General features: G+C 36.6%; 1 protein-coding gene across 1 annotated transcript in view; it reads left to right on the top strand.

The window, feature by feature from the left end:
* Positions 1-12,068, top strand: part of nav3.S (neuron navigator 3 S homeolog) — a 386,349-nt gene that overhangs the window by 66,883 nt on the left and 307,398 nt on the right. The window contains exon 2 of the mRNA XM_018255933.2: positions 1,793-1,896. The gene's annotated coding sequence lies outside the window, so the exon portion shown is untranslated. The remainder of the gene's footprint in view (positions 1-1,792; positions 1,897-12,068) is intronic.

Raw genomic sequence — 12,068 nt, 5'->3', positions numbered from 1 at the left:
AGAGGGATATAAATGAGCTGGAGAGAGTGCAGAGACGTGAAACTAAACTGGTTAGAGGGATGGAAGACTTAAATTATGAGGGTAGACTGTCAAGGTTGGGGTTGTTTTCTCTGGAAAAAAGGCGCTTGCGAGGGGACATGATTAAACTTTACAAATACATTGGAGGACATTATAGACAAATAGCAGGGGACCCTTTTACCCATAAAGAGGATCAACATACCAGAGGCCACCCATTCAGACTGGAGGAAAGGAGTTTTCATTTGAAGCAACGTAGGTGGTTCTTTACAGTGAGGACAATTAAGTTGTGGAATGCACTGCCGGGTGATGTTGTGATGGCTGATTCTGTTTATTCCTTAAAGAGTGGCTTGGATGATTTCTTGGACAGATATAATATATAAAAGGCTATTGTGATACTAAATTGTGATTAGACAGAAAAGGGGTTTTCACAGAGTGGAGTATTTACTCACCACATTTAGGAAGTGGCCCAGGTGCACCACTCTGAGCCCTCAGCATGGGGAGCGGACGAACTGTGAATAAATCTGTGGCAGGCACTCAAATAAAGGCAATCTTCCATCAAGTTGTAGAAATCAAGTAGAAAAGATTTATTGTGTCCTCTGCCTTGTGCTTATTGTGATACTAAACTCTATAGTTAGTATAGATATGTGCATATATCATTTATGTGAGTTTATGGAGGGGTGTGTGTATAGATGCTGAGTTTCACTCGGAGGGGTTGACTTGATGGACTAGATTAGCATCAATTAGATTATCAATGAGACATTCAAATAATTTTTTGTTTTGTACATGGTCACAAATTATTTTTTCTTTTGATTATTCACTATTATTAAGATGACTCTTAACAACTCCATTTCCTGATATTGTTTGTTGAGTAGTTATCTGGGATATTGTATATACAAGATTTTCTCCACAGTTGCCACGGGTGGCAAAATGTATGTCAAAATTAATTTATTAGACTATTCTATTGTCTTTCTGGGAAAGCACCAGAAGGACTATATTGCTTTATGGCAAGGATTTAGGATATAAAAAGCAAGATTAATTATCCGTTACCTAGAAGTTTCCAAACATTTAGGGGCAGATTTATCAAGGGTCGAAGTGAATTCGAGGGAATTTTCGAAGTTAAAAAATTAGAAATTCAAAGTAATTTTTTGAATACTTCGACCATCGAATAGGATACTACGATTTCAAATCTACTTCAACTTCTATTTCGAAGTAAAAATCGTTTGACCATTCGATAATCGAAGTACGATCGGAGTATGATCGTACGATCGTACTACAATCGGAATACGATCGTACGATGAATAAAATCCTCCTACTTCCAATTCAAATGTCGGAGGATTCTATTTGATGGTCGAATTTCAAAGTATTTTCCACTTTGAAATTAGACCCTTGATAAATCTGCCCCTTAGGGTAGTGGTCCCCAACCAATGAAGGCAAGAAATTGGCCAAACTCTGTAGCCAAGATTAAAACATCCCATATGTCATTGCCCTTTTTGTACTGCTGCTTGGAATACCTGTGGTGAAAGGGTAAAGAAAAGCTTCAAAACATTTAAACCAAATGTATGAAAGCCAAACCACTTCTGTCGCATTAAAAATGAAAACTACTACAGCATGTGTAAAACAATAAAAAATAATGACATAATAATAATGCCATGTGATGGCAGTATCAATTGAACTAAATATCTGAACTCTACATAAACTGGACCATCAACTCTGCTTTACAATTGCTTTGTGTGACTTGTTTTGAATAAAGCTGTTATTTTCTTTTCTTTTGTAGGAACAGTAATGTGAAAAGACAAGTTGCCCATTCATCCCCTGAATGTATGTACTAACCAACAGTTTTAAGTGGGACACCATCATCAGAGAGCCACAAGCCCTAGGGTAAGTCATGCCAGTGCTCACCTTTAAAGAAAAAAACCCCAAAAAATTACTATGGTATTATGTAATAAAAGATGCAAAGTTTGCTACAGGTTATGTCATCTTTAGCAATAATGTGCTGGAAGCATTATTGGTCAACTGTTTAAAAGAAAAAGCATCATAGTTTCAATGAGGTACTATCAACTCTTTTATTGGGGAACAAGGGCAATATTATTCTGAAATGTGTTATTGAACATTTAATAATGAAAGTTTACAGTGATTCAAATGTTCTGTGGAACTGTGTGGAAGTTTGATGGATTGATCTTGTGTATTGACCATTATCCTGTTAGCAGATACATTTTATTTGATATGGTTTTGAGCAGACTGTAATGGTAGTTCCCTGCATTTCCATCCACAGTATCATGCTTGCTGCTACTTTACATCAGTGGGGACTCCGCAGGAGAAAGTATGGTGCATTATAGGCAAATACTCCAAGAGAACATGTTTTAGTCTGCTGAAAACGAAATGATCTAACCCCACAATGCCAAAGTTGGCTCAAGAACAAAACTGTGAATGTACTACAATGGTGTAATCTCAGCCATAATATCAGTGGAACTGAGAAGCTAGGTCTGACTACTTTGACAAGGCATTGTATAGGCATGTAATCCAGTAAATATAAAGGTTTTTTATTTTAAGTGGATTCCTTCCTGATTTGTGCTGTTATTTAGACCAAAATGGTCTGAATATTTTTGTGTGTATTGGACTTGTGATTGTTTGGCTCATCCTATGTTTGTAACTCTGGAAAATCTAGTTTGTTTACACTTTAAATCCGTACTGATTAAAATTTGAAGGGATTAATGAATATAATCCTTTCCAACCATAATTAGTAATGAAAAACATGAAAAATTCTGATAAAAAAGTGATAAAATAACACTGGAAGCTGACACAAACGCAAAGGCCTTTTTTTTTTTTTAAAACAAAAAAAACTTTTTATGTATAATATAATGGTAATGTCACTGATTAGTTGTAGTGGGTGTCACTCTTCTGAAATAACTAAAAGCTGCCAATTGTTAATTATATTTTTCAGAGTTGTAGTGCAGAGAGCATTACTAGTGTGCAAATGGACCAGCTCTATAATGTCTTTTAAAAGATGTAGTTAGAGGTAAATTACTAGCAAAGCACAAAATACAGCCAAAATAGCTTTCTAAACTATAGTCTTATCTTGACATGATAATGCTATTATTCTCTGAAATGCAGGATGAGTGTTCTTTGCATTTAGATTTTTTTCTGCAATCCACAAGAAATCTTCTTCTGTACACCATACACAGCTAAATTACTAGCATAAGTGTTGAATTAGACTTTCTTAACTTAATTAATCAAACCTAATTGAACATTGCATAATTGCACTGTAGTAAATATACCCAATTTTCCTTAAAATGTGGAGCCCCAGAAAGGACACACACCGCAAATGCGCCAATCCGCCCATATTGGGTTGGATTCAAGTGTTCCTGCTGCAGAGTATTTAGAGAACACAAGTGCTTCAATATTTTAGAGTGGGAGAATTCTATTTTATACCAGAATATTCTTGTGTGGTCAAGAAAAAAAAACAACTCTACATCACTCACTACAGGAAATTCATCTGATACACTTGAAGAAGCTCAATCTTTAAAGGGCAATGCTAGACATGGTATGTCACTGTTCCTAGACAGTTGTATCCCTTTAGGATTCTAGAATCTGGAAAAGATGTCTGGGAATAGGGGTGAGCATAATTTAGCTGGGCTGCCAAAAATTAACTATTTTTCATATAAGTATGCAGTCAAAACATCTCTTGAAGCAATATTTGTTACTGTGGGATCCTACCTAGAAAACAAATATGTATGGGACCAAAAAACTTGTTTTTGTAAGAAACATTGTCTTTTTTTTAAATTATATAATGCTCTAAAATATAAAAGCTTTTCCGTTGTTATTCTTTTTGTTTCTAACACCTCTTCAAGCATGCTTTTATTAAATTCAGTTTTATATCGGCTTGGATTTCTCATTGCGTAAAAATCAGTAGAAATCCTACCCATTTCCTTTATGTGTGTTTATCTTATACAAGCCCACTGCTCCTCTTACATGAGTCGTGCTTGGAAATGGAAGCAAAAGATTGGTAAAATTAAAACACATTAATATAACTGAATGAAAAACAATGTAAACACATATATGTATTTATATATATATAGATGCAAAATTAATCTACTAAGAAAAATCCTAATATTAATGATATTGTTTTTGGAGTGTTAGTAAAGTCAAGCAGTGAAGATAATTTTAAGTGCGGAGTTGAGATAAGTATAAAGTTAAAATTTATGGGTCAGACATACTGTATGTAGAATTAAAGCTTGCGTTTATAATTATTTAAAGCAACAGTAGGCTGCCAATCCACATAGGGACTGCCAAATATCCAATCACAGCACTTATTATCTCTGAACTAGCAGTTAAGTAGGTTTTATATAGTTTTATATAGTCATAACTGCTTGAACTTGATGGACTTGTGTTTTTTGAATCTAACGTTCTTTGCTATGAGATAATAATAATAACACTAATGAACTCTGCAATGAATCTGGTCTTTGGATTTTTGTCAGTGACCCCAACAAGCAGAACACATTTTAAATTGCAGGTTGGAAATAGGCAGAACAGGAAGGATACTACTAAAACCTATAACATACTTAAAATTTACGTAAAGGTGAACATCCTTCTCTAATCTAACCCCCCCCCCCTCAAATCCATAAAGACCTTTTCTGAATCATTCATCATCCACTTGCAGTGCATTAATATCCCAGGGCTGAACCTCAACACTTTATCTGATGCATTGACACACTTATTTGGTTTGATAAATGTATGAATTTATTAATAACTGGGGAAAATACCCCTAACTTCCCAGTTTGATATGTTGTAAAATTCCTGTAGTGTTGCTCATTTTGACACATGCATGGTGTCCAAAGGTATACAACAGGAATATAAGAAATATTTTACAGTTATCGTTACACAGCTCAGACATAGTAGAAGTATGGTAGTAAAATATTTACAGAGATTGTATCCTTGGCAGGCAGGCAATCAAACATTTTTTCCCTTCAGGGTAGTAAATGAAGCCACAGGATAGGAGGCCTTAGTTGCTGTATAAATCTGTTACTCTGTAGTCTGGGTTGTTCAAAGGGGCTTAAAACAGGAGCGCCCATACTTTAGAAGCACCGCTCTGAGAAGCAATACCCGGTAAAACCTAGCTACAAGCAAAAAATAACCTGCAAACCAACGACGGCTTATACATGCGATTTGACATCCGCTGTCTGGTGAGTACATTTTAAATGCGGGCCGATCCACGATCTCTAACTGTGCTTCACCATATGTAGCTCTTGCTTAACAGGTCCAGCCCGGGGGGAGTATCCTGTGTACATTTTCCTTACTCAGCATGTAATTTTACCTAATACATGCTCCAAGCCTTCGAAGCGCACCGCTACCTGACTATTTTATTTGTTTGTTGACAGTGTCTTGAGATCTACTGATCACCAGCTAAAGGTTTACTAGTAGATCCTATCTACCTTTTGGGCACCCCTGGCCTAAAACAAGGTTTAAATGCTTAGACTTATTCTGGAAATGGTACTGGCTGGGTTTTTTGTTTCTGGTGTGAATGTAGTGCTTGGGATGTTAGTATGACTATTTATTTGAATATGTTAGGTTAGCAGGGCAGTATGATCAAGGCTCATTCCCTAGGTAGCTGTAATTTATTATTTGCATACTATACACATATCTAAGCAATACTTTCACATTGTTTCTCTAAGAGGAATGACAGCAGCTGGGAAACATTTAACTAGAGGTGAAAGGTCAGAGATCACCGATTGAAAAAAGTTCAAAACAATTAATGTAATACAAGTTGTGATTATATCAAGTACTTTTTCTTTGAGGATTGTGGGAAATAGTCTTCCTTGTCCTTACCCTAATACTAGCCCTGTAGTGTAAAATTGGTGCTTAGAATCTCAGCATTTTGCCAGTGAAACAGAGAAATAGTGCCATTGTGCAAAAATGATTTTGGACATATCATACTAAACCTCTTGAAAGCTGGCATTAGTAAACAAAGATTGGTTAGTTGTCTGGAAATTGAAACACAAGGTCAATGATTGCCATTTACTTTAAAATGAACTTGTTCCTCCACATCATTCAGTAGACAGCATGGAATGCAATATTGTAGAGCTGATGTGAATATTTTGTCGTTTCTACAGCTAAACAAACACATCTTCCTTCCCTACAGCAAGTCAAATGAATTCACATTCTCTCTGCACAGCTGAATATGTTTAACTTGAACTGAAAATGGAGAGGGAAAAAAATTAAGGCAATTGCATTGTAGGTATAATATTCCTCTAGTATTAACATGATCTATTTCTGACAGACCTTCTAATTATGATTTGTACATGTGTAGCAAAGCTGCTTATTCTTACAATAAGCACTGGCATTTAGATTGACATTAGGGATTATTAGAGAGCAGTGCAGCGCGTGAAGTCCATGAATTGTGTGCCTGCTTGATGTATGAGGTGCATAGCAAGTGGTTAGAAATGCAGTCTGGAAACAGAGCCTCTATGTATGGGTGTAACTGATTAGTCACACTAGTGCATCAACTGTGCGATAGCAATCTATTATATTTGAAAACATAATACTTGTTATGTAGCAAATGAAACAATATTCAGTTTTCTGTGTATACAAAATGGTTCTCCCTCCAGTTACCAGCTCAAGCAGGAGTGATTTTCATTTGGTAACACTTCAAGGAGGTAGATGTTTTAGAAATAAAATCTTTGGATGACCTTCATATTATTGCTCTCTTTTTTTAATATCTTCTCATAAGAATTGGTATCTGTATATTGGCTACAAAGCATTAAATACTTGGTGTTACCAGAGTGCCTTGTAATACAACTTTTGCCATGGTCAAGCTAATATTGGCTGGAGACTTTGTCACGCTTAACTGAGTTAGTAACCTATTGTCCCTTGACTGGTGCTAAATCGATGTATATCTGATTGGTATCTGATGTTTCGGATAGATACAGTTCAGATCTAGGGGCAAATTCACTAACCTCCGAAAATTCGCCAGAGACGGCTTCGCTCACAGCGCAACACTTGATGTAGATTCGCCAGGACAACAATAATTCACTAAAATCTGAAGTTGAGTCCAGGGCGGCAAACGCTGGCAAAGTTGAGTTAGCGTTACTGCATCAACCGAAGCGAAGTTGCCCTAGCGTTGCATAATTTGCATACAGCGGGAAGTTAAAATTGAATGGACATATATGTTGCAGCCAATACATTACACTACACAAGCCTGGGAAACCTTAATAAAATAGAGTTGTTGTATTGCCCTACACATGAGCCCAGTGTATAGTTTATGTGCCATATGTTAGGAAATGTAGGGGGAAGCCGGTTACCCCAAAAAAATGTTCGCTCTTTTGCAGCCTATCACCCTGAAAAAAGGAAAAGACTCTAGTGGTTTTTTTTTCTATTTTTTTAGGAACTCCTATTTACTCTATTGCACTTCGCCTGGTCTGAGGTGAAGGCAAGTCTGGCGCAAGAGGTAACATTCAGTAAAATCCACATCTTAGTGCATCTTAGCGTAGTTACGTGCATTCGCCAGAGCACAAATTCACCAGGCGTTAGGGAGCGTAAGTACCACTAGAGTCTATCGCCTTCGCTGGCGAAGTTACTCCAGCGACTGTTAGTAAATCGGCGAAGATCCGAAATGATGTCATGAATTTTCGCCAGCGTTAGTCACTTCACCCTTCACCATAGATGTGGTCTTCAGACACGATCCAAGGTGAACTGATTGGTGGCTTAGGATCAACCCCACTTGGTTCACCGTCTTCATAACCAGCTTGGCAAAGCTACCCGAGTATGATGAGTTATGAATTAGCTTGAGTCATTTTAGGATTAGATGTGATTTGTAACTATGCATCATATACTGTACCTTTAGAGGTCATCTTAATCCAGCTGTTGTGGAACAACAACTCCAGAATCCCTCCAACAACTGAAGGCTGTCAGGGGTATGACACAATGAAAATTGTAGGTTACCAAAGCCTTCTGTGTATAATTGCCATGTTAAATGGGTATGTGTTCATTATAAGTTATTTTTATTGGCCCTAGGATCATAAAAAAACATGATACCCTGTTGTACTGTATGGTTATACAGAGAGTAAAAACTTGTCAGGGTGCATTTGATTCTGGAATTAAGAAATGTGTATATACAGTACATAGGCTCCTTATGGAAAGTCAATTTTCAGCCCATCCAGAGCATGTAACTTAAAACACATGTAAACCAGGGTTTATGCTAATTATACTTTTAATGGGACATGGTTATCATGCCCTCATATTTTTGACCAGATGGTTATGATGGTTATTCAGTATAGGGCTTAATCTAATATAGTTTATAGTCTACTTGTCCCGGAGTTCCTTAGGTCTTCCAGCACCTAATGCTACTTCTTGAAACATGGCACAGGGTTTCTTTGGGTCTTATATAGCAATTGTTATGCAACTCACGGTGTGTCCCATTGGACTAACCACTTCTTTGGGGTAGGATCAAAACACCACATTTCATGACCTTTATGCAAATTAAAGCAAATGTCTCATTGTCTGCTAAATACTTTTGTACTAAGGCAAACTGATGCATAAAGGTTTATATAACTCTGCCATTCATAAAAACTGAGTGACGCCTCACTGTTCTTTTTAGGCAGGGGTCCCCAACCTTTTTTACTCGTGAGCCACATTTAAATGTAAAAAAGAGTTGGAGAGCAACACAAGCATGAAAAAGTCCATGGGGATGTCAAATAAGGGCTGTTTTTGGCTGTTTGGTAGCCCCTATATGGACTGGTAGCCTCCAGGAGGCTCTGCTTTGCAGTACATCTGGTTTTTATACAACCAAAACTTGCCTTTAAGTCTGGAATTCAAAAATAAGCACCTACTTCGATGCCATTGGGAGCAACATCCAAGGGGTTGGTGAGCAACATGTTGCTCGCGAGCTACTGGTTGGGGACCACTGCTTTTAGGTATAGACTCAGGGGCATATTTATTATTCAGTGTAAAAAATGGCGGGATAATACACCACACATCGCCAGGCTTCTCCTTGTAAAAAATGGCATCAATTTTTTATGTTTTTTTTTTCTTTGAGTGACTTCCACTGGAAGCGATGTAAAATAACAGTGTTAAACTGCCATTGGCATGGCATACAATTACACACACCTTGATAAATTCGCCATTTATATTACCCAGCTTTTAACACCAGTTTCTGTCGAATTCCGTTTTACATATATGCCCCTATACTCAAACTGTCAAAGAGAGAAAGTGTAGTTCCATGATTTATGATTGTGGAGATACACAACCTCATAAATCAACATAAATCTTCTTGTGTGTCTCTAATACTTTGCCCTCATTTTTCCCAACAAAGTGTATATCTAGCAGCAATGGGACAAGCTTTAATTAAATGGCTCTAGTCTAGAGAGTATTACATTTCTCGGTACTAACACATTGTCCAGCAATGCTATCATTCATGATGTGACAATGGTCAACAACCATGTAAACCTCCACACAATCGAATCTTTACCAGCAGTAAATTGCTGCACATAACTCAACCCTATGAAAAAGCAAATTCTAATCTTTATGAATCAAAATCTGAGAATATATCTCATGCCTTATGTCACTGCATATGCCTGATACATATAAGTATAAGTATAGAGACCTATTTTAAGATATGGACATGAATAAATACTTCAAAATCAAGTGTATAATTACTAGAGCCTGGAATGTTTTTTTTGGCCAGTTCGACAGTAGTTAATATACATTTTCAATGTAGTTCTTTAAGAGCAATGGCGAGGGTGGCCATCTGTCCAGTAAAAATGATGCCTGATGCCAATTTTATTAAGAGGGAGAAAGATAAAAAATTAGGAAGATCAGTGTTTCCAGAAAAGGGAGCATCCCTAGCAATGTTATGTGCGATGGTGTAGCAGGATTACACCTGCCCCCCAGAGCCCAACAGAGTTGCGATAAAGCTTATTGCAAGTGGCAGGGCAGGGGAAAGTTTTTTCTGTGAGTATCAGGAGACCTGTCACTTGCAATCTGGTTGGTCAGTTCACTTGACAAAGGTGCAGATTCATTGTTGATTCTTGAGTGACTCAATAAACACAAGGGGCTTACCACCTATTTATATTGCCTTTGAGTACCTGTTTTCATTGTCAGTCACTTGCACTTTAGCCACATATGTGGAAGGTCAAATAGCAATGCACATCCTACAAACCAGATGACTGGATTGCCCAGAGAACTGCTGGAAAGTGAAATGGCAAATTAATCTACACAAATGCTACTGGAGGGGGGGGCAAATGGCCAGTGATCCCTCAATTATTCTAAAACAATAACTAGAACTATATAAAAGATATATATAAGATATATAAAATATATAAAACAGGAGACATAGCTCTTTACACTGGCTGGTGCTTGAGTGGTAAATACAGTATGTGTGTATGTCATGTTAAAATATTAAAGCTTATGTATAATGCGTAGACATGCTTTGTATGAATGTACAATTTAGATACCATGAATTACTGAAGATGAATACTTTTGAGAGATCAGAGTGATGGAAAGCCTCATATGGAACATTGGTCAGCCTGTTCAACTAAAAGTGATTTATTAGAAGACAGGCTGCCTGTGCTTAAATAGTCTAAGCCTTTGTATGAAGCTGTTATTGGAAGCTGCCATCACAAACTTACATGGCAGAGCTTTCCATAAAGTTGCTGCTTTTATAAATAATAACCTTTTATATAATTGAAGGTGAAAATGTATTTTTTCTGCTCTTAAGGATTGACGGCTTGTTCTATTGTGTAGCTTTTCAATTACAGAGATGCCTAGATATTTATAAATAGACAGCATCCAACGTGCTTTGTATCATTGTGTCAAAATTTGTAAGAGAACCATTAAAACATTCCTCATTCATGTCAGTATCTAAATACAGTTATAGGAACTGAAACCTGTTATACAAAAAGCTCTGAATTACAGGAAGGCCATCTTTCATAGACTGCAACTAAAATTTAAGTAAACTATATTGGAGGCAAAACAATCCTATTTGGTTTAGTTCATCTAATTAATAATATTTAGCAGACGTAAGGTACAGAAATCCAAATTACATGTACACTTCAAACCAATATTTTTTATTTAAAATACTCTAGCAACTGTGAACCTGAAACATTTACGTAAATTGTCTGTAGTCTGTGAATATGATATTTTATAGCCTCATGGAAAAAAATGCAGCGAGAAAGTGCCATAAATAAAATGATTGGACCCTGCAGGGCTTTTAATTTATTTCTAGCATACTGGTTGAAGCCATATTAAATATGCTCCTCACTTCCCAGCTTGTCCTCTTCACTTGCAGATGTTCAAATAAAATGCAGTAAATCTGACAGCTAATCAACTTTTTTTATTTCATATGTTTATTGTATGTTGTTGAATTTATTATTGTGTAATTATTTTCTGAGCTTGTTATGTTAATAGAGCAATGATGTGCCATTGTCAGACTTCAGGAAGAGCACTGTATTACTGAGGCATTTAATTTTAATGTTCATCATCAGGTTGCTGAGGTGTAGATTAAAGGTAAAATTCGCTCTAGTCTGGCTGGCAATAATTATATGCTGGGATTCAATTATGGGATGATTTTATCAATTATTCAGTTTAATTCAGTGAAGCAAAGGTCAAACAGAATATATTTTCCTCACTAAAAAAGCTTGTCTGTGGCTGATAGGTAGTCGAAAATGAACAAGTAGCATCCCTTTGGTTATAAATCTGCAGTAGAATCAGGTTTGTATACTGCTCCCTTTGGTTATTATTGCTTCAGTAAAAGCCATGAACAAGAACACTGTCTAAATGTATAGGGAACATCTAGATGTCTATCTTATCTCCAATGGAGAGGGGAAAGCCATGCCAGTTTTGGCAAGGTTCATACAAAAAGCATGTGTCCACTTACTGTATATCTGTCCTTTTTATCAGCTTTTTTGTAGTGCTTTGCAAACAGTCTAGAACACAATATTTAAGCAACTTAAGCTTTTTGTTTAGATTTTTCACTATTTTGCTGATCCTTTTTGCTGAACCAAAAATGTACGGGGGAAACTAGTGAAACTAATTAATAGAAAAAATAACCACAATGGGAA

The sequence above is a fragment of the Xenopus laevis genome, chromosome 3S (genome assembly GCF_017654675.1).
Source record: "Xenopus laevis strain J_2021 chromosome 3S, Xenopus_laevis_v10.1, whole genome shotgun sequence".
Classification (NCBI taxonomy): Eukaryota; Metazoa; Chordata; class Amphibia; order Anura; family Pipidae; genus Xenopus; species Xenopus laevis.
This window is presented reverse-complemented; position numbering and strand designations above follow the sequence as displayed.